Genomic DNA, 25,342 nt, shown 5'->3' with positions numbered 1-25,342 from the left:
CCTACGAGCTTCATAAAACGGACCTATTTTGCTACCCTAAAAGGTGTATATATAGAAGCGCTAACATAATTTTTTATGGCACCAACGATGGTCGAACCGGAAATTTCATTTATGGGGTGATTTTGATATGTTGGTTTGTTGGTATGAAGTTAGTAGGCCAATTGTGATTCTTAAAAATTGTGACATTATTTTTGTAGCACTAACGACGGGGTTTGCGGCACTAACGAGCACTAACAAAGCACTAACGATTTGTGAAATCGAAATAGTGGCCTGGCATAAGTAGCCTGCCAAGTTCATTTACATATTACTGCTTTAATTGAACAAAACTAGTACTGATGGCTTAAACTGTATTTGAATTATTTAAAGAAATATGGGAGACTGCAGTTTTCCTGGTGTTTCCTGGGTAACTCTGGTAGACTGCTTTAGTAAACAAGTTCGGGTGCAATTGACTACGTATTTCATCTAAAGAGATTGAGTTGAGTTGATTTTGAGCTTAAAGTCCCTTCCAGCAGCGAGGCTATATGAGACCGGACCCACTGATTAACATGGAATCCGAACTACATGAGCTCCCGCCGGGAATCGAACCCAGGTCTTCCACGCCAAAGCCGCGTACTAGGGATGGCCAGAACCGGTTCCTGGTGGAACCGATTTTCGGCTCTGAAGTGATCCGGTTCCGGAACAGTTTTTTTCGGATCCAGGTCTGGAACCGATTTTTTGGATCCTGGTCTGGATCCGGTTCCGGAACCGGGTTTTCGGATCCAGATCTGGTACTTGTTCCTAAGATCCGGTTCTGGAACCGGGTTTTCGGATCCAGGTCTGGAACCGATTTAATTATCTTGGGACGCAACTAACTGAATCGGGATGGTTGACATGGGACCTACTTTTTGGAGCCTTAGTTGAGTGCAGAAATCCGATTCTCGATGTATCTTACCCTTTCTGCTGTGATACCTGCTGATAGACGGACGGACATAACCGTTCTGTCAGACTTCTGACAGTATAGTTTGGAAGTATAATAATAATAATAATAATAATAATAATAATAATAATAATAATAATAATAATAATAATAATAATAATAATAATAATAATAATAGTAAAAAGAAGAAGAGGAAGAAAAAAATTCTTAAAAATGAAAATAATAGAATTTGGCTGGCTCTGGCAATCCTTACAGTCGCCCTGCGCTGCCAAAATGGTGGTAATGTGTATTCAACACTCTTGTGACAATAGTATAAAAAAATAAAGAAAAGCATAAAGAATTCATTTTATGTAGGAAATATTCTTAAAAAAATGTTAAAAGTAGAAGAAGAAAACCACTGAATTTGGCATTCGCCCCACTCCATCCCCCACTACACTATTACACTATATGAACATTGTTTTTACTTCACACATCATGTACAGCAACGAGAATTATGTTTCTAAACCAATTCAATGAAAAGATATCTTGTCTTACATGTAATCGTCCTGAAAATAAATGTAATTTACATCGACAAATTGATATTCAAGAAATTGACTTACTTTGCCCCCTTCCCTCAACACATATAAGCAGCAAGTATACACGCAGGGTATTACCATATAGTGGAGTACTTCATTGCTTCACATACCAATTTTTATTAGTTTTCCTCCAAGTGAGTATGGTTACCCCAAAAAACTGATACAAAGAATAAAACAAAAATAAAAAAAAAGAATTTTGCCGTCCCTCTCCGCCGTGATAGCTTTTAAATACATAAAATGCATACCAGTGGAAAGCTTTATCCTTCAGAAATACATTGATATCAAAATTATCTTTTTAGCTTCATTAGGGGCTGAGCTATTGAAGTTTAAACCTTAATGCAGCAGTTGCTTCAATGGACGTTTCAAGGTTACTAGCAATAGCCACTAACTCAGTAGATGATGCGGAATGTTGTGTATTTAAAAAGTAACATCTTATGAGTTTGTATTTGGAGGAGGTAATTTAATAGATGCAATTATTGTAAAATATTCAGTGATTATGAGAAATGAAGGAAATAGTGGAATGAAGAAAGTTGAAGGAATTGGGAGTGAAAACCCACGTGCATCATATTTACCCACCACAAAGCTCACTTGGCGCTAGTTGAGATCGAACCAAAGGTCCCATACACCAGAAGTTGACGCTCTACCACTGAACCGCCGCGGTCCCTGACCGATATTAGTGTCGAATCCATAGTTTTTGGGGTCACTGAAACGAACAATGACACTTCCGGTGCCGCTTAAATCCAAATTCATGGAAACAGCTTCCAATGCACTACTAGGTAGGATTACATTACGTTACATCATATATTTCGCTATTCTCCCGACAGATGGCACAATGTCTTAAGATTTCATAGAAGCACTCTATCAAGGGAGCCATCATGCGGATTAACTTATTTATTTATTTATTTATTTATTTACTAGCAGCGTTCACCCCGCTTCGCTGCGGTCACCCCGGAACGCAATAAACTTTGTTACTTAGATAATTTTTACTTTTTCACTTTCAAGTGATATGATAAAAACCATAGAAGATTGCAGTAAATGTTAACATTATATCGCCTGTCATTTATGTTAACCCGCCCCGCTTCGCTGCGGTCACCCCCGAACGCAATAAACTTTGTTACTTAGATAATTTTTACTTTTTCGCTTTCAAGTGATATGATAAAAACCGTTATAACGCCTGTCATTTATGTTAACCCGCCGAGTGACACGGTCATGCGGGTTGCATATACATACGTTTATTTTTATACCTATGATGAACTAACAAAGGATTTGTACGTAATGGACACCTGAATGGTCAATTATCTCAAGACACTGGTAATTGAAAATTAAAGTGATATGATAAAAACCATCTAGGGTCCAAATCCTAATAACCCCCCAAAAATAAAAGAAATTGGTTCAGCCGTATTAGCGTGATGAGCGGACAAAGGATTTGTACGTTCTCTTTTATATATATAGATTGTCAACACAACAGGCTATAGCCCAATTACAGTGTTGTAAATTACGCAATTACATGTAACTCTTGATAACATAACTTGAGTTCACAACTCTTGATAACTCATGATAATGGCATTCCGAAATGTCTTAGGCGACATATCACATATATCAAATTCATTGTTATTTGTACACATTCTATTATACAAAGCTGTTGTCCTCCAGATTGGTGATTTCATCATTATATTAATTCTTGATTTTCTGCAGTAATAAAGACCAGTGTTTCTACGTACTTTTAATGTGGGGACAAGAAACTAAATGAGGACAATCCAAAATATTTTGCGTTACTTTTTGAATGAATAATAAATCCATCATATGTCGCCTTTGTTCTAGTGTAGGAAGATTAAAGTTAGCAAGTATGGTTTTACAGCTGTCAAATGTAGGATAAATATGAGTTTCTTTATATGTTAGAAATTAAAAAAAAATTGTTTGTATTCTTTCTAATTGCTTGCGATGTTTTATGTGAGTCGGATTCCAAATAGTAGAGGCATACTCTAACTTTGGACGAACATATGCATTGTACAACTTCTGTAATGTTGAACAGTTTTTAAATTCTTTTCCCGTTCTAATTATGAATCGTAATAGCTTGAATGCTTCGCTTGTTATATTTACAATATGATTGTCAAACGTTAACTTAGAATCAAACGTAACACAAGGATCTTTAACCGAATCATGCCTATTTACTATATATTTATTAATTTCATAATTAAAGTGAAGAGGTGATTTGCTCCTAGTGAATGATAATACTTTGCACTTGCTTTCATTGACCCCAAGTTGATTCGAAGAGCACCAGTTACCAATATGATCTAGACCTTGCTGCAGCTTTATGTTGTCGTCCACAGAATTGATTTTAGCATATATTTTTAGATTATCGGCATATAGTAATTTTTCATGGTCAGAAATACAGTCAGGTAAATCATTAATAAACAAGAGAAATAATAATGGTCCTAAATTTGAACCCTGAGGGACTCCTGAGGATGCAATATATTCTTTAGATTTGTATGCATTAAAAAGAACGGATTGTTTAAGATTAGATAGGTATGATGAAAAGAATTTAATCAGGGACGGAGAAAAGTGGAAAAGCTTTAATTTTTCTAGTAATATATTATGATTAACTTTATTAAAAGCTTTTTCAAAGTCAATATAAATCACATCTACTTGGCTGCCTACATCTAATGAATTCGCTACAAAATCTGTAATAATTGCAAGATTTGTTATTGTGGATCTTTGTGAAATAAAGCCATGTTGTTTAATTGAGATAACCGGTTTGACGTGATTAAGGATTCGTCGATACAAGATATGCTCAAATACTTTGGCAAAAGCAGGTAATATTGCTATGGGTCGAAAGTTGGTAATATCTTGACTATTGTTGGACTTCGGAATTGGACAAATTAAAGCTGTTTTCCATTTGTCTGTATGGAAAAGTATTGGCTATTTCCTCGTTACTACACAGATTATGACACTGAAACTTTAATGATTTGGACGGTAGATGTCTTTTCCTATTTTTAATAAAATTCCACAATTCACTTGAATTCTTAGTAATAATATTTTCAGTGTTATGTAAGAATGTTTCATAGGCTAATTTGATGTCATTTTTAACTTTTTTTTTCTCAAATGAGCAAATTCCATGTAATAGGAGGTACTATTGCTAGTTTTTAGTTGAAAGTTCCTACGATAACTTGCCTTAGATTTCAATTTATTAATTATGTCTTTAGTGAACCAGCACGGACATTTCGAGGCAGAGTTTTTCCTGCGGGAGACGCAAGTATCGAATATTTCATAGATAATATCATATACCCTACTCACTAGGTCATTAACATTATTGTATTTCCTTAGGCATTCCCAATCGACACCCATTAAACTAGTATACAATTTCATAAAATTCGCCTTTCTAAAATTGTAGCCAAAAATGTTAGAATTATGACTTACTTTTGAACGACTTTCATGATACACATTTATTACTATAGCGGGATTATGTTGATCTTCTGGCACTAATAGGAGTAATTCCTTGATAATTTCAACAGATTCTAGTGTAGATAAAACTAGATCTAGAGTACGATTATTATTGTTTTGTATGTGATTAAAAGATTTTATATCATAAAAAATCATGAAATTATGTAAATTTTGACATTTTACGGTACTAGTTTCCAGATTAAATTCATTCCCAGACAGCATGTTTGCTTGCCGCAAGCTTACCTATCGCTTTTATTTGATTTTATTTCGCTTTGGCTTATACACAAAAGCTTAGCGCAAGCCGTAGTGCGGGCAACCCACGCTTCGCTTGCGAGACGCTTTTCTTTAGATTGAACTAAAAAGCCAGCGCGCGTTCGATTTTCAGTTGTTCTCAAAATCCACGTGACGCTGACCTCCTTACTTTCGGCGATAAGGTAGTGTTCGCGTTGTTAGTGTCTTGTTAGCATTCAGCTTGAAGAAAGGACAAACTTAATTATTTTTTTAATTGTTCCGTCTAGTACTCTAGTACTCTAGTCCCACGTACCTATAGTATCGCTCTTTATTTCCTCATATTTCGGTAACTATGAGGCATAACGAATTGTAGTATTTATGTATAAAGCATAAATGTGAAAATAGATGGCAGCAGATTTGAGCCTACTTATTTCGCGAAAGAATACAGAACTGTTGCATATATTTTAATATAAACTTCAAGTTTAACTTAAAGCTTACTATAAACTTTATCTGAACGCTGTGTTTAAAGTATAAACATTTTTCTGCGTTTTTATATAAAAAGGTAGAAATTTCAAGTACTCGCGGCTAATATCAACAAGTTAGATATTTGCAAGAAGCAACGGCGCGTTGCGTGTCGCACACCTTACCAAGCAACCTAGCCTCTCTTGTGTCAGTTACTGTGCCAGCGAGGACCAAGTATAGCATACGTACTTGCGAGCATAGCACAATTACAGCACTTAGGGGTCTGACGAAAGTTTTCACTTTCGGAGGGTGTCTTGTTTTTTGAACCTCATCTAACATCTTTTTCATTTATTTTTTCATCTTCATCTGGGCTTTGGCCCTCGGCTCCTCGATCACGATGACGGACACTGGCAAAGTTAACGGATCTACGAATCTCGGTCAAGATGTCGGATTACAACCTCCACCGCTTAACATCGGGCCTAACGGTCGCCAAAAGACGCAGCCAAGGATTGTTACGGGAACACCTCGTTCAGACCGTAACTCTATTCCTTCCTATGCTGACTGCATCACCAAAGGACATAGAATTCGTTCACGATCTTTCTCTGATGGCGAACAAGCGCTAGATTCAAAGAAGCAACGAATTTCTCCCAGTGTTAATCAGCCTACAACTGACAGCCATTGTATGGATTGGGCATCCACTTCTGCCGATAATCATCAGCAATACCAGCCAGAACCCGTGTACAACTTCTTGCTAACCGACTACGATCAGAAATATGACACTGTTCGTGCTGTCTTCCAGCAATTAGTCAAGTACGTCCCTCGGCCTGAAATCCGTGAAATTGTTAAGACACGCCGTGGCATCATTTTGAAATCCAGTAACCCAAATTTCGCCACGCATGTTCGCAACAAGGCAACTTATGAAATTTTTGGGACGAAAGCAAAGATTTCTACTTTACAACCGAGTACACGAAAAACTCCTCCTCCACCACGGCGGCCTCCTATGCTGTCTGTAGTTATTCGTGGTGTAGAACCCGATCTTACTGATGACGAAATTCTTGCTGAACTCCATCAGGAAGGTCTACCTATAAAGCGTTGTATCAGGATCAAGAATAACCAAGGACCAACTTATCTCGTACGAGTGCTAACTGATCAACAACAGCTGATTGATCAACTTCTATCCAAGGGCGCATATATCTATAGACGCAAATATAAGGTTGAGCCCTCTCGCACGCCAGCACCTCTGCCTGTTCGCTGTGAGAAATGTCAACAGTATAATTCACACCCAACAGCTGAATGCACAAACAACACCAAATGTGGCTATTGTTCCCGCGAACATCCTACAAAAAACTGTCCAAAACTTGAAGAACCACCACGTTGTGATCGCTGCTCTGAACGTCACCCAACGTACAGCTATAAATGTAAAGCTAAGCCTCAGCCTGATCCAGCTAAGCCTGAACTCGTTGTCCCCATACGTTCAGTCGATGCACCAACTCCACCAGCAAATTCATTGCGCCATCCAGTTACTGTCGAAGATCTACTTCGTTTTCTCACTATTTCACTACAGAACATCCACCCATTTCTTCGCAACCATATTCTAACTCAAATCATGCACGCAGCCAAACTGTTATTTAATCTACAACTACATGCAACATATTCCGGACCAACAGTGCATTTTCAAATCCAACCACTTGAAGTTTATGTTTGATATGGACAACTCTACCTACGGACTAATATTCACTTTCATTATGAGTTACAATTTACTATTCCTTAACATACGATCACTGTTGACGCACCAACTGCTCTTTACACAGCTCCTACAGGAAGAACAAATTGCCGCATTTGCTCTTAATGAAACTTACCTTGCACCATATTTAACATGCTATATACCGAAGTATCACTTACTTCGACATGACGCACCAACTGGACCACGTCTCTACGGAGGCACAGCTATTGGTATTCGGCAAAATCTTCCTTATCGTGCAGTTACTGTTCCACCTGCTCTTCACCTTCCTGAACATAACATGACGACAATTTATTTTAGAGGTAAAACCATTACCTTTGTTACTATTTACTATCGTCCAGGCAGAGCTTTCAGCTATGATTTCTTCCGCTATATTGATACCAACTTCCGGCATTACATTATCATGGCCGACCTCAATTTTCATAGCCGTTCCCAACGTGACAAAGACAACTTTCTCGATTTTGTTCGGAATGAAACACGAGCTGAATTTCATACTTTACCGAAACCTACACGTCCTATCAGTCGCACTACTCCTGACGTAGTCATAACTTCATCTTCACTATCTCAGTCTATTCACATATCTGTACTTGACTCCATAGGTAGTGACCATGTCCCCATCAAAGTCGAACTTCATTGTTCTCCCAACACTCAGCCGAAGCCTCCTCCTCAGAAGGTCTACTGCTACCGAAGGGCAAATTGGGAACAATATCGCAGCGATTTAGACACTGCTGTAACTACGCTCACAATGCCTAGTACGCAATACGAACTCGATCGAACAATCACTGGACTTACTACAGCCCTTCAAGACGCAGCACAACGTTCTATTCCAACAATCGAAGTTCAGCTACACAAACCTAAGTTACCTCCGCAATATTTACCATTTATTTCAGCATCCCGGAGAGCTTTCCGTGAATATCTCGCTACGGGTAATCTTGAAGCGCTTCGGCTTCATCGCCAGTACCTAAGGATCACTCATAATTATATCGTTGCGTTCAAGAGACGCCACTGGATTCAAACTTGCAACACACTAGCTAATGAAACACATCCTACAAAATATTGGCGCAAGTTTCATCAATTAACAGGTAGAGTCTCTCGTACGCCTTACCCCATTGTTCATAATCATCAAGCAGTCCTTACGGATGCAGAAAAGGCTAATATTTTTGCTTCCTATTTTCAAAATATCTTTACACCTCTACCCGGTTGGCATACACCAGGTCGCTTGCAATCAACTATAAACCGACATACCGATGCAGCTTCTCCTTTCTTTCGTCCGTCTGCTGATCATGATTTAGAACCAAATAATCCTCTAACCATGCCGATTCAACCCGAAACTATTAGTAATACACTTAAAGGTAAACGGAATACTGCACCAGGACAGTGATGCCAGTTGGCGGGAAATTTCCCGTAAAACGGGAAATTCTGAGCACTGCCGGGAATGCGGGAATTTTTCTTTAAAATAGGCTTAAAACGGGAAATTCTGACATTCTCAACTTTTCTGGTGTTTTATCATTCATTCATTCTTTCTTCTTTTGCTCATTCTCTCTCACATGAACAATTCCTTCACTGACTTATGTCAATGTTGACCAACTAAGCAGGCATATGGCCAGCACAAACGAATAGTAAAGACAAAATAAAAGCAAAAGGGTCTGCTACTATGGACTCCTGCTGCGAACTGACCATGAGTAAATACCTGATCTTTCCGCTGTGCTATTCTTCCTCTCGCACATGTGAGATTGGTTTATTGTTTCCAAAACAAATTGGGTACAGTTGTCTGGTGGTTCTGTGTTTTGGCACGTACACTGGTGTCACTGCTATATTTCGATAATGAAAGGAAATATCAAATCCGATACATATGATACGAAAAAGCAGGAATCGGGAATCGATACCAAAGCTAGGTAAAAGACCTGTAACGTCGAACTCTTTTGTAGTGAAAGTGAGCTTCAGTATCACACAAAAAACTTTAATCATCTAGTTAATGTAATGCAATAGCAAAATACCTTGTCTATTGCTACAACTTTTTTTCTTAGCAAGGAGCAAGTAATGAGAAGCAACACAAAAATCTTGTTAAGACCAGAAAATTGTACTGTGTTTCTTTGCCGAACACAACATTCCCTTCAAACCATAAAGAAAAACATGGTGTTCGTTAAAAAAAAGTTCACAATGTTCTTGATTTTTTTTTTTTTAATATTTTGCCAGCATCTTTGTGATATTATCATGCATAACTGTAAATAGTGGCTTCTACGTTACGAGAATGAGTTCAACTGCACGTTATAGGCCCTCTAAAGTTTTTTCAAAATTATTTATCACTAGGTGTTATAAATTGTATCTATTTTAGTTGGCGGGAAATTTTGCGCCTAATCGGGAAATTTCATTGCTTCGGACGGGAAATTCACTGTACAAAACTGGCATCACTGCACCAGGATTTGACTCTGTTACATATGTACTCATCAGACAGGCGCCTCACTCTTTTCTACTCTTTCTTAGCACCATTTATACCTTTATTCTGCGAACTGGATATATTCCACTCGACTGGAAATACTTAAAAGTGCTTCTCTTTCCTAAACCAAAGAAACCTCCATCAGAAGTCACATCATATCGTCCTATTCACCTCACTAGTTGTCTCTGCAAAATCTTGGAAAGAATTCTTGTCCGTCGCATGCACGACCATCTTCACTCACATAATCTTCTTCCAATACACCAAGCTGGATTCCGACCAAATTTTAGTACTCAAGATCAATTATTCCGTCTCACCACAGCTATTTACAATCAATATAATACAGGTTTTCCTTCTTGCCTTGTAACGTTTGATTTGGAAAAGGCTTTTGACAAAGTTTGGCACCCTGGCTTACTATATAAACTTCGTAACTATCTTCTGCCAACTTCGTACATCCGCTTCATACACTCCTTCTTAATAGGACGATTAGCTTATATCTCAATTAATGGAACGCTCTCTCATCCTATCTTGCTGCAATCTGGTGTACCACAAGGCTCATCATTGTCTCCTTTATTATACTTACTGTACGTCGCTGATTTTGTTATTCCTAATAACACCACAATATTTCAGTTTGCTGATGACACTGCTTTTTTCACAACTGGCCGCACCGTACAATCTCTCAATAAAACCATGCAAATAGCCATTGATGCATTTGTGCGATGGTGTCATGTTTGGAGGTTAAATATTAACTCTTCCAAAACACAAACCATAGTTTTCTTACCACGTCGACGCCGTTCACGAGTACATCGAAACCCGAATCTACTTCGCCTTCAGGTTGACCTTACGCCTATTCCAGTTTCAAGTACTATTACGTATCTCGGTGTCATTTTTGACACTCATCTTACCTGGACTCCACATCTCACCAAACTCATAGGTCAGGCGCAAAATCGACTTAATCTTCTCAAACGATTAGTGGGCACAACCTGGGGATTAAGGGCACATACCGTTCTCAATACATATAAAACCTTCATGCGGAGTACACTAACCTATGGGCATACAGCCTGGGCATCTGCGCCCCTAAAATTCTATCAAAAACTTGCTATACTAGAACGCCATGCTATACGCCTAGCATACCGCATAAGCCTACCTCATCCAACACGTTTACTTTATGAGATGATCAATTTTCCGCCATTATTAACGCACCTCGAACAACTACGTATACGTTACATCAGCAAACGTATAGCACAGCCCCATCCTATGATACTTGATATACTCCGCTACGACCGTGACAACGATGCACCACCAACATTCATTGACACCCCTCTCCAACACTTCATGACATTATATCATTTACAGTTAGATGTTGACATATTGGACCCCGAAATCTATACAATCTACCGACCGCATGAACTTTCATCTCATATCTATCCATCATATGCACAGTAATACCTATTAACAAGGGCCTCCTTCGTCTTCATCAGTTCCTGAATCGCCCCAGGAACAGAAGATAACTTCATTCGTCTGAACTAACATAACCTTGTGATGTGACGTCCAAAGCACTGCATTTCATCCATTCATTACAGTTGTTCATTTTATTACTGCAGCCCTTAACTTTCTTTTCCTCTCATATTTTGTGTTTATGTAATAACTGCCAATATTCTCTTCTAACCATTAACCTATTAGTGTTTATGTTATATATATATATATATTTTTCTCTCTCTCCTAGAATCATTTCAATCCATGTATGTTTCATATTAATGTGATGAATAAAGAAATAATAAACCTGGCAACCCTTAGACCACCAACATTTCCATAGAGACACTTGGTCTACAGTACAACACTTACCCGAAGAAAGGGCACAACCCTTTAAACGGGACGACGAACAAAAAAAAAAAAACGTTGCGTGTCATCGATCATCAACTCAGAATTCAGGGTCGAATCATCGATTCATATATCTGAGCTTGATTCTTAACGCTCTGTGAGCATCTAATTGTTTTTTGTTCATTTAGGGAGGATTGTTCTGCTCTAGACAATCGACATCCCCTTGCAGTCCGTATTGCTGACTCAAGTGGGAGCCCGTGGTCATCATCATCTAATCGTTTCTTCATCTCTTGTTGTGGAGGGCCAGTGCTTGCACTGACCGACATCTCCGCGAGGACGTATTGCTTCCTCAAGTGAGAGCCACAGTGGGCTTCCTCTCGCTCTTCATTCATACTACTGCCTAACAACACTTTCATCTGAATCGCATCGTTGCTAGTTTAGATCATCATCATGCCCCCCTCCCCGACGGGAGCGAAGGGTACAACCACGAAACCAGGTCATTTTGCTGGTACGAAGACCACTAAAGCAGATACCTCTAAGCAAACTGAATCTCGATCTCGCTCACGATCTCCGATTGGGCACTCCAAGGAATCAGACGCTAAGAAACCAAGACACTATAGCTCTGATGGAGAATGTTCCAATGCCACAGTGACTGCGAGAAACTCCGAGATGGACTGGGCTAATGCGCCATCCTCTCCTACTTTGCCAGCTAACAGAGAAACCATGTATAATTTCATCCTAAAGAATTTCGATACCAAGTACCGGACTGCACGTGCTATCTTTATGCAAATCAATAAATATGTTCCGCGCGCTGATGTCCACCAAATCATTCCTACTAGGGATGGAATCATATTGAAATCGCCTAACCCTAACTTTCATATTCATGTTAGAAACAAAGCTACCTATGAAATTTTTGGACCCCAGGCTGTGTTGTCACCTCTCAATCCGAGCCAACGGAAAACACCTCCGCCACCTCGTTGTCCACCACTTCTCTCAGTCGTTATCCGAGGCATTGAACCCGAACTCACTGACGATGAGATCTTTGATGAGCTGCGATACGAGGGCCTGGAAATCAAAAAATGTATTCGAATTCGTAACAACAATGGCCCTACCTACCTTGTGCGTGTTTTGACCGACCAGCAGCAAATAATTGATCATCTTTTGGCTAACGGTGCTTATATATATCGCCGCCGCTACAAGGTAGAGCCTTCTCGCACGCCTCCACCTCTTCCAATACGATGCGAGAAATGCCAAACCTACAACGATCATTACACCCATAATTGCACAAACACCGTCAAATGCGGGTACTGTAGTGGCAATCATCTGACCAGAAATTGCCCCAATTCAAGCGCACCTCCTCAATGCACCACTTGCCCTGAAAAGCACCCTACATACAGTTACCGTTGTCGTGCCAAACCCGCACCTGCACCTGATAAGCCAGAATTAGTAGCACCTATCAAAACTTCTGATGACAGCACCCCACCTGCAAACTCACTGACACATCCTGTCACAGTAGAAGACCTCTTACGATTCATAACTCTTACTTTACAGAACATCCTGCCATTTCAGCGCCAGCACGTCCTCAACCAAATCATTCACTCCGCTAAACTTCTTTACAATCTCACATTACACGCCACATACAGTGGATCCAACGTTCATTTCCAAATTCAACCCATTGAAACGGCTGTTTGAACATGCTCCGTAGTATCAGTGCTCTTTCCATACTTCTGGTCCACATCATTATGGCTTACAATTTCTTATTTTTGAACATAAGATCTCTTCTTACGCATCAAGTACTGTTTCAACAACTTCTTCTGGAGGAAAACATCACCGCTTTTGCTCTCAACGAAACGTTCCTGGCTCCCTATATACCCTGCTATATTCCTAAATACGTTCTCCACAGACATGATGGACCGAACGGCGCTCGTCTCCATGGAGGTACAGCTATTGGCTTGCAATCTCGCATTCCCCATCGGTCTATTATCCTACCTCCTGCTTTTCAGTTGCCCGAATACAATGTTGTTCTCTTATATCTCAGGAATCATACTATAGCTTATGCAACCATCTATGTCAGGCCGAGACAGGATATACCATATCAGTTTTTTCAGTACCTCTCTGACACCTATCGTAAATTCATTATCATGGGAGACATCAATTTTCACAGCCGGCCTCAACACGAACAACAACGATTTTTGAATTTCGTCACGCTTAATACGACCGGCCACTTCCATGTACTTCCTCGGCCAACTCGGCCATCTAGCAATACCACACCTGATATTGTTATATCCTCTACAACACTCAACTCTCATATCAATATTGACGTTTTGGATTCCTTGGGGAGCGACCACGTTCCTATCAAGCTGTCTCTTGCTACCAACACTTCTTCACACCATACCATACCGAAGAGAAAAGTTTATATGTATCATCAGGCCAACTGGCCAGCGTACCAAGCGACCATCACCGCAGCACTTTCTGATACTTTAGAGCTAACATCACAACATGACCTAGACACTGCCGTGCAACATCTCACTCAGACCTTACAAACAGCAGCTAATCACCACATTCCAACCGCATATATTTCCCCGCACAAACCGAAACTTCCTCCACGATACCTTTCTCTCATAACTGCAGCTCGACGTGCCTACAGAGAATACACTCGCAGCCGTAATTTAGAAGCACTTCGCCTTCATAGACAATATCTTCGAATCACTCATAACTACATAATCGCATACAAACGCCTTCACTGGACCAGAACTTGTAATAAACTCAACGAAACATCCCATCCTACCAAATATTGGCGACAGTTCAATCAACTCGTTGGCAAATTCCAAAGGACACCATACCCACTAGTTGTAAACCAGCAAGCACTCTCTTCTGATCAGGACAAGGCCAATACCTTTACCGCCCACTTCCAAAATATCTTTACTCCCTTACCTGGCTGGCATACTCCACAGCGTTTACTTGCAGAAATCGATCGGTTATCTGATCCTAACTTAACACATTTGCAACCACATCATAGTCACGCTCTGGAACCAAATAATGCACTCACAGTACCCATCCAACCGCCAGACATCCAGTCTACTCTCCTTAAAAAACGAAATACTGCACCAGGCTTTGATGGGCTTACCTATACTCTCATTAAAAACGCACCTCCTGTTGTCTTCACCATCCTCAGTTTTATTTATACATTTATACTCCGTACTGGTTTTTTCCCCATCACTTGGAAGTACTCAAAAGTATTACTCTTTCCTAAACCTAATAAACCACCCTCTGACGTTACCTCTTATCGACCTATACAATTGACGTCTACGTTCAGCAAAATATTTGAACGTATATTAGTGCGTCGTCTCCACGATCACTTAGAGACTAACGCTCTTCTACCATTGCATCAAGCTGGATTTCGCCCCAATTTCAGCATTCTGGACCCCCTGTTACGTCTCAGCACCTCTATATACAATCAATTCAACCAGGGTCATCCATCATGTCTGGTTACATTCGATCTAGAAAAAGCATTCGATAAAGTTTGGCACCAGGGTCTTATATACAAGTTATACTCTTTCCAACTTCCTCTCTCTTACATACGAACTATACACTCCTTTCTCACAGCCCGACTTGCTTACATATCGATCAATGATGCTCTGTCATTTCCAATATTCCTTAATTCTGGCGTTCCTCAGGGATCTTCTCTCTCTCCTCTGCTGTATTTGCTATATGTCTCCGACTTACCAACTACTCCTGGTACACAACTTTTCCAATTCGCTGACGATACTGCATTTCTCGCTGTCGGACGGACAATTACTGGTATCCAACAACGCCTTCAACAGTCAATTGACACATTTGTTGACTGGTGCAACGTTTGGCGTTTGGCTATCAATGCTACTAAAACACAAGCTATCGTTTTCTTACCATCTGGTCGTCGATCTAGAGTACACCGAAATCCTCATTTGTTACGACTTCATGTTGAGAACTCACCAGTCACCATCCATAACACTCTTAAGTATCTGGGCATTGTGTTCGATTCCAAGCTTACTTGGACACCGCACCTTCTCACTGTCATCGAGAAAGCCAAAAACAGACTTAACTTACTGAAACGACTAGTTGGTACCACGTGGGGTCTACATTCAAATCTCCTCCTAAACACTTACAAAGTTTTCATGCGTCCGGTCTTAACCTATGGTCACACAGCTTGGTTGCCAGCTCCTCCTAAGTACTATCGAAAGCTAGCAATACTCGAACGCCATGCATTTCGTTTAGCCTTCCGTATCCAGCTCCCCCACCCAACCCGTCTACTCTACGACCGTATTCATTTTCCCCCGCTCTTATCCCATCTTGAGGCTCTCCGCTTAAAATACATTACGAAATGCATTACAACTGCTCATCCAGTATTCCTGAACATTCTCCGCTATGATAGAGACTATGACACCCCTGCTGTTTATTATCCGACACCTTTACAACATCTGATGACCCTGTATCATTTGAACATCGGCCGCGAGAACGTCGATCCGGAAGTTTTCGACATTTATCATCCTGGCACAGTTTCACCGCTCATCTATCCATCTCATGCACAGTAAATCAACCACTAACAGGGCTGCCTTTGTCTTCATTAGTTCCTGAGTCGCCCCAGGAACAGAAGCTAACAGCATTCGTCTTACTAACAATACCCATGTGTTGTGACGTCATAGCACTTCACCCTCATGACATCTACCACTCTTCCTGTCTTGCCTACCGTCTATTTCTGTGATTTCACCGTATGTTTTATAGCTCCAGATGAACCTGAATCATCGCATCTGTGTTTTGTTATGTTCTCTTCATTTCAGGCGCCGAAGTTAAGGAACGACTACGACTTATATGTCAGCCAGACGATCTTCCTTAGCATCCATGGCAGATGAAAATTGCCCTCACTTAATTGATGCCCATCCCTATGAGTGAACTGAATAAAATGTTAAATAAAGATGACTAAACACCACCTAGACCCTCTCATATTAAAATTGATGCTCCTATACAATCCGACCTCTTCCCGAAGAAAGGGCGCAACCCTTTAAGCGGGTATACGTAAAAAAATAAAAAATAAAAAAAAACGTTGCGTGTCATACCTTACCAAGAAACCTAACCTCTCTTGTGTCAGTTACTGTGCCAGCGAGGACCAAGTATAGCATACGTACTTGCGAGCATAGCACAAATACAGCACTTAGGGGTCTGACGAAAGTTTTCGCTTTCGGAGGGTGTCTTGTTTTTTGAACGTCATCTTACATCTTTTCATCTTATTCATTGTCATTTGGGCTTCGGCCCTCGGCTCTTCCATCACGATGACAGACTTTGGCGAAGATACCGGAATTTCGAATCTCGGTCATGATTTAGGATCACTACCTCTTAACATCGGGCCTAACGGTCGCCAGAAAACGCAGCCACGTATTGTTACGGGAACATCTCGTTCAGACCGTAACACTATTTCTCCATCTACCTACGCTGACTGCGTAACTAAAGGACATCGGATACGTTCTCGATCTCTCTCTGATGGCGAACAAACCCTCGATCCCAAGAAGCAACGAATTACTCTTAACGTTAGCCAGACTCCACCTCCAACTGCTAGCCATACTATGGACTGGACATCCACTTCAGCCGATAATCAACAGCAACCACGTCAATCAGAACCTGTATACAACTTCTTACTAACAGACTATGATCCGAAGTATGACACTGTTCGTGCTGTTTTCCAGCAATTAACCAAGTATGTCCCTCGTCCTGAGATTCGTGAAATTGTTAAAACACGCCGTGGCATCATTTTGAAATCTAGTAACCCGAATTTCGCCACGCATGTCCGTAACAAGGCAACGTATGAAATTTTTGGGACGAAAGCAAAGATTTCCACTTTGCAACCGAGTACCCATAAAACTCCTCCTCCACCACGGCGACCTCCTATGTTGTCTGTAGTGATTCGTGGTGTAGAACCCGATCTTATTGATGACGAAATTCTTGCTGAACTTCATCAGGAAGGGCTACCTATAAAACGCTGTATTAGGATCAAGAACAACCAGGGGCCAACCTATCTCGTTCGAGTGCTAAGAGATCAACAACAGTTGATTGATCAACTTCTCTCCAAGGGCGCCTATATATATCGACGCCGATATAAGGTCGAGCCATCTCGCACGCCAGCACCTATGCCTGTTCGATGCGAGAAGTGTCAACAGTATAACTCACACCCAACAGCAGAGTGCACAAACACCATCAAATGTGGTTATTGTTCCCGCGAACATCCTACTAAAAGATGCCCAAACCTTCAAGAACCACCACGTTGTGATCGCTGTTCTGAGCGTCACCCAACATACAGCTATAAATGTAAAGCTAAGCCTCAGCCTGATCCAGCTAAGCCTGAACTTGTTGTTCCTATACGTTCGGTCGATACACCAACTCCACCAGCAAATTTATTACGTCATCCAGTTACTGTAGAAGATCTACTCCGTTTTCTCACTATTTCATTACAGAACATTCATCCATTTCTTCGCAACCATATTCTAACTCAAATAATGCACGCAGCCAAACTATTGTTTAATTTACAACTACATGCAACTTATTCGGGACCAACAGTGCACTTTCAAATCCAACCACTTGAGGTTTATGTTTAATATGGATAATTCAACCTATTCACTTATATTCTTTCTCATTATGAGTTACAACTTACTTTTTCTTAATATACGATCTCTGTTGACACATCAAGTACTCTTCACCCAGCTCCTTCAGGAAGAACAAATTGCCGCATTTGCACTAAATGAGACTTACCTTGCACCATATCTAACGTGTTATATACCAAAGTATCATCAACTTCGCCACGACGCTCCAACAGGCCCACGTCTCTACGGAGGCACAGCTATTGGTATTCGGCACAATCTTCCTTTTCGTGCAGTTACGGTTCCACCTGCACTTCACCTTCCCGAACACAACATCACGACGGTCTATTTTCGAGGCCGCACAGTTACCCTTGTCACCATCTACTATCGTCCAGGACGAGCTATTAATTATGATTTCTTCCGCCACATTGATTCCAATTTCCGGCATTACATTATCATGGCCGATCTAAATTTTCATAGTCGCTCACAACGTGACAAGGACAACTTTTTAGATTTTGTTCGGAATGAAACAGGAGCTGAATTCCATAATTTACCGAAACCTACGCGTCCTATCAGTAACACTACTCCTGATGTAATCATAACCTCATCTTCCCTCTCTCAGTCCATCCATATAACTGTGCTTGACTCCATAGGTAGCGACCATGTTCCCATCAAAGTCGAACTTCACTGTTCTCCTAGTACTCAGCCTAAGCCCTCTCCTCAGAAGGTCTACTGCTACCGTAGGGCAAATTGGGAGCAATATCGTTCCGACTTAGACGCTGCAGTAACTTCATTCACTATGCCTAGCACACAACACGAACTCGATAGGACAATAACTGATCTAACTACAGCCCTTCAGGACGCAGCACAACGTTCAATTCCAACAATTGAAGTTCAGTTACATAAACCTAAGCTACCTCCGCAATACTTACCATTTATTACAGCCTCACGCAGAGCTTTCCGTGAATATCTAACTACGGGCAACCTAGAAGCACTTCGTCTGCATCGCCAATACTTAAGGATAACTCATAACTATATCGTTGCGTTTAAGAAACGTCACTGGATCGAAACTTGCAACACACTTGCTAATGAAGCACATCCTACAAAATATTGGCGCAAATTTCATCAACTAACTGGTAGAGTTTCTCGTACGCCATACTCCATTGTTCATAACCACCAAGCAGTTCTTACGGATACGGACAAGGCCAACATTTTTGCTTCCTATTTTCAAGGCATTTTTACACCACTACCTGGTTGGTATACACCCGACCGCCTACAGTCAGCTATCAATCGACGTACTGATGCAACATCTGCTTCCTTTCGTCCATCGGCTGATCATACTTTAGAACCAAATAATCCTCTAACCATGGAAATTCACCCCGAAACTATTAGTAATGCACTTACAGGCAAACGGAATACTGCACCAGGATTTGACTCTGTTACATATGTTCTCGTCAGACAGGCGTCTCATTCTTTCCTCCTCTTTCTTAGCAGCATTTATAACTTTATTCTACGAACAGGATTTTTTCCGCTCGACTGGAAGTACTCCAAAGTTCTTCTTTTCCCTAAACCAAAGAAACCTCCATCAGAAGTCACATCGTACCGTCCTATTCACCTCACAAGTTGTCTCTGCAAAATCTTGGAACGAATCCTTGTACGTCGCATGCACGACCATCTCAATTCACATAACCTTATTTCAATTCATCAAGCTGGATTTAGGCCACATTTTAGCACTCTCGATCAATTATTCCGTCTCACCACAACAATTTATAATCAGTTTAATACAGGATATCCTTCTTGCCTTGTAACCTTTGATTTAGAAAAAGCTTTCGACAAGGTTTGGCACCCTGGTTTACTATACAAACTTCGTAACTACCTCCTACCACCCTCTTACATCAGATTCTTACATTCCTTCTTAATAGGGCGAATAGCTTATATCTCGATCAATGGAACGTTATCTCATCCCATCTTCTTACAATCTGGGGTACCGCAAGGCTCATCTTTGTCTCCTTTATTATACTTATTGTACGTCGCGGACCTAGTCGTTCCTAATACTACCACAATATTTCAGTTTGCGGACGACACTGCATTTTTCACAACTGCCCGTACTGTACGATCTCTTAATAAAACCATGCAAGTAGCTATTGACGCATTCGTGCGTTGGTGTCATAGATGGAGGTTGAACATTAACTCTTCAAAAACACAAGCCATAGTTTTCTTGCCACGTAGACGCCGCTCTCGAATACATCGAAATCCGAATCTACTTCGTCTTCAGGTTGATCTTACGCCTGTACCCGTGTCAACCACTATTACGTATCTCGGTGTCATTTTTGACACTCATCTTACATGGATTCCACATCTTACCAAACTCGTAGGCCAAGCACAAAACCAACTTAATCTCCTGAAACGACTAGTTGGCACAACCTGGGGGCTTCGAGCACGTACCGTAATCAATACATATAAAACATTCATGCGGAGTACGTTAACATATGGACATACAGCTTGGATATCTGCACCGTTAAAATTCTACCAAAAACTTGCTATCCTCAAGCGTCATGCTACACGCCTAGCATATCGTATAAGACTGCCGCATCCAACGAGATTACTTTATGAGATGATAGACTTTCCGCCATTACTAAATCATCTTGAACAACTTCGTATACGTTATATCTGCAAACGATTTGCTCAGCACCATCCCCTGACGCTTGAAATCCTCCGCTACGACCGTGATAACGATGCACCGCCCAATTTCGTTGATACTCCTCTTCAGCACTTCATGACACTATATCATTTACAGTTAGATAACGATATGCTGGACCCCGAAATCTTTGCAATTTATCGCCCGCATGAATTTTCATCTCATATCTATCCATCATACGCACCGTAAGAACCTACTAACAAGGGCCTCCTCTGTCAATCATCAGTTCCTGAATCGCCCCAGGAACAGAAGATAACTTCATTCGTCTAAACTAACATAACCTAGTGTTGTGACGTCTAGAGCACTTCATTTCATCTATTTCATCAACTCCATTTGCACCTTTATTATTATTATTTTTTTTGAGTCCAATTTACCTTTTATTCCATGCTTTGTGTTAATGTAATACCTCACAATGCTAACATGTTCATTTGTAGCACTTAAAATATTCCTGTTCATGTACGTGTTTTTCAATTTGTGAATAACTTCACTTAATCCATGTTAATATAATGAATGAATGAATGAATAAAGAAATAATAAATATGAAACCTCTTAGACCACCTATATTTCCTTCAAATCAATAAATCAAATTGAAGCACTTACCCGAAGAAAGGGCACAACCCTTTAACCGGGATGACGGACAAAAAAAAAAGAAGCGTTGCGTGTCATACCTTACCAAGAAACCTAGCCTCTCTTGTGTCTGTTATTGTGTCAGCGAGGACCAGGTATTGCAAAACGTACCTGTGAGCATAACACAAATACTGCACTTAGGGGATTGACGAAAGTTCTCGCTTTCGAAGGGTTACTTGATTTTTGAACTTCATCTTTTCATCTTCTTTCATCTCTGTTTGGGCTTCGGTCCTAGTACTCTTCATCATTATGGCGGACTCAGGCAATGCTCTCGGACAATCGAATCTGGTTCAGACATCTCCGTTAAATATTGGCCCACATGGTCGGCAAAAAACGCAACCGCGAATTGTTACTGGTACTACACGTCTAGTACAATCTACCACAGCTGTTCCTACAAGTTATGCATCATGTGTAACTAATGGACAACGCATTCGTTCGCGATCTCTTTCCAATGGTGAGCAAACATTAGACCCAAATAAACAACGACTTACACCCATTGCAGATCCTATTGCTGCTAATAGTTTCAGTACTAATATGGATTGGGCGACCACTTCTTCTGAACATCAATCAATGCCACACCAAGAAACAATTTATAACTTCTTGTTAACCGATTATGATACAAAATACGACTCAGTACGTGCTGTATTTCAACAACTAGTAAAGTACGTTCCTCGTCCAGAAATACGAGAAATCATTAAGACACGTCGAGGCATCATTCTCAAATCGACCAATCCATACTTCGCCACACACGTCCGGAACAAAGCCACTTACGAAATTTTTGGATTGAAAGCAAAAATAGCAACTTTAAGTTCCAGCGGACGGAAAACACCACCTCCACCACGGCGTCCTCCAATGTTATCTGTTGTCATTCGTGGCGTAGATCCCGACTTCACCGATGAAGAAATTTACTCAGAATTGCATCAAGAAGGACTACCTGTCAAACGTTGTATACGTATTAAGAACAACCAGGGTCCAACATACCTAGTCCGTGTTCTTACTGATCAACAACAGTTGATCGACCAACTTCTTCTCAACGGTGCATATCTATACCGGCGTCGTTACAAAGTTGAACCATCTCGCACACCAGCACCTTTACCTGTTAGATGCGAGAAATGTCAACAATACAATTCTCATCCGACATCTGAGTGTCCAAATACCATCAAATGTGGCTACTGTTCACTTGAACATTCTACAAAAACTTGTCCAAATCTTAAGGAACCACCACATTGTGACCGATGTTCTGAAAGACATCCTACTTATAGTTACAAGTGTAAAGCTAAGCCTAAACCCGACCCCGCTAAGCCAGAGCCTGTTGTACCGATACGTTCCGTTGACACACCAACCCCGCCAGCAAATTCTTTACGCCATCCAATAACCGTTGAAGACTTATTACGCTTCCTTACTATTTCTTTACAAAATATTCATCCTTTTGATCGCAACCACATCCTGAACCAGATCATATACGCAGCCAAATTACTGTTTAACTTACAACTTCATGCTACCTATTCCGGACCTACAGTTCACTTTCAAATTCAACCAATAGAAGTCTACGTTTAACATGGGTACTGCTACCAACACTTATATGCTACATATAATTATGGCTTATAGCTTACTTTTTCTTAACATTCGATCAGTCTTAACACACCACGTGCTCTTTACGCAGCTTCTTCAAGAAGAACAAATTGCAGCCTTTGCACTTAACGAAACGTACCTCGCACCACATCTCAACTGTTACTTTCCGAAATATCACTTACTCCGACATGATGCTCCATCTGGTCCACGAGTCTATGGAGGAGCAGCTATAGGTGTTAGCCAACGCCTTCCTTATCGGGAAGTCACGGTTCCATTAACGCTCACACTGCACCTACCTGAGCATAATGTCACGACTATTTATTTTCGAGGCCGCACTGTCACCTTTGTTACCATATATTTTCGTCCAGGTAAGGCACTCAACTACGACTTCTTTCGATATATCGATTCTACCTTTAGGCACTATCTTATCATGGCAGATCTAAACTTTTTATAGCCGGTCACAGCGTGACAAAAATAACTTTCTCGACTTTCTGCAAACTGAAACAGTTGCTGAGTTCCATGTTCTACCGAAGCCTACACGCCCCGTCAGCAATACTACTCCTGATGTTGTCATCACATCAACATCTCTCTCACAGAGTATTCATATCGATGTGCTTGATTCGATTGGTGGTGATCATGTGCCTATCAAACTTACACTTCACTGCTCTCCTCGCTCTCAATCTCAACTACCTCCTCAGAAGGTATTCTGCTACAAACGCGCTAATTGGGAACAATATCGCTCCGATCTGGACACTGCTGTTAACAAATTGCTCATGCCTACAACACAATACGATCTTGATCACACAATTGTTAATCTTACCGAATCTACTCAAGAAGCAGCACAACGTTCTATTCCTACAACAGAAATACAATTGCATAAACCAAAATTGCCTCCTCATTATTTACCTTTCATATCCGCTTCTCGTAGAGCACATCGCGAGTATCTCACTACAGGAAATCTTGAAGCGCTTCGGCTTCATCGCCAATATCTTCGGATTACACATAACTATATTGTTGCATATAAGAAGCGCCATTGGATTCAAACTTGTAACACACTTGCAAGTGAATCACACCCTAGTAAATATTGGCGCAAATTCCATCAACTCACAGGGACAGTTTCCCGCACACCATACCCCATTGTTCAAAATAATCAGGCAGTCACCACTGATATGGATAAAGCTAATACGTTTGCTTCATTTTTTCAAGATATTTTTACACCTCTCCCAGGTTGGCATACAGCGCAACGCCTAAAAAAGTCAATAAACCGACTTACAGATCCATCTTCTGCTTTTCTGCGCCCATCTATCAACCACTCTTTGGAACCCAATAATCCACTTACCACTCCGATTCAACCAGACGATATTCGCCAAACATTATTCCGTAAACGCAACACCGCCCCAGGATTTGATTCTGTTACGTATGTTCTCATCAGGCAAGCTTCACCTTCTTTTCTTCTGTTTCTCAGCACCATATATACCTTCATCCTCCGAACTGGATTTTTTCCAATCGACTGGAAATACTCAAAAGTTCTTCTGTTTCCGAAACCTAAGAAACCTCCGTCAGATGTCCAGTCTTATCGCCCTATTCACCTCACCAGTTGCCTCTGTAAAATTTTGGAACGAATTCTAGTCCGCCGCATGCACGCTCACCTTGCAACTCATAACCTACTTCCTATTCACCAAGCCGGTTTTCGGCCTCATTTTAGTACCCTGGATCCACTATTAAGACTATCCACGGCTATTTATATTCAATACAACACAGGTTTTTCTTCTTGTCTGGTAGCCTTTGATCTAGAGAAAGCTTTTGACAAAGTTTGGCATCCTGGTTTACTTTACAAACTCCATAACTATCTACTACCATCTTCATATATCAGGTTCATACATTCCTTCTTATTAGGGAGGCTAGCATATATCTCTATTAACGGAACACTTTCTCATCCGATTTTCCTACAATCTGGCGTTCCTCAAGGTTCGTCACTGTCTCCTCTCTTATACTTACTGTATGTTGCCGACCTTGTTGTCCCACAGAACATAAGCATATTCCAGTTTGCTGATGACACCGCCTTTTTCACGACGGCCCGCACAGTGCAATCAATCAGTAAAAACATGCAAACGGCAATTGACGCATTCGTTCACTGGTGTAATATATGGCGATTAAGTATTAATTCTACGAAAACTCAGGCTATTGTTTTCCTGCCACGTAGACGCCGTTCCCGAATA

Source organism: Thermobia domestica, chromosome 17 (genome assembly GCF_964235325.1).
Source record: "Thermobia domestica chromosome 17, izTheDome1.hap1.1, whole genome shotgun sequence".
In the NCBI taxonomy this organism is placed as follows: Eukaryota; Metazoa; Arthropoda; class Insecta; order Zygentoma; family Lepismatidae; genus Thermobia; species Thermobia domestica.
Note: the sequence above shows the minus strand (reverse complement) of the source record.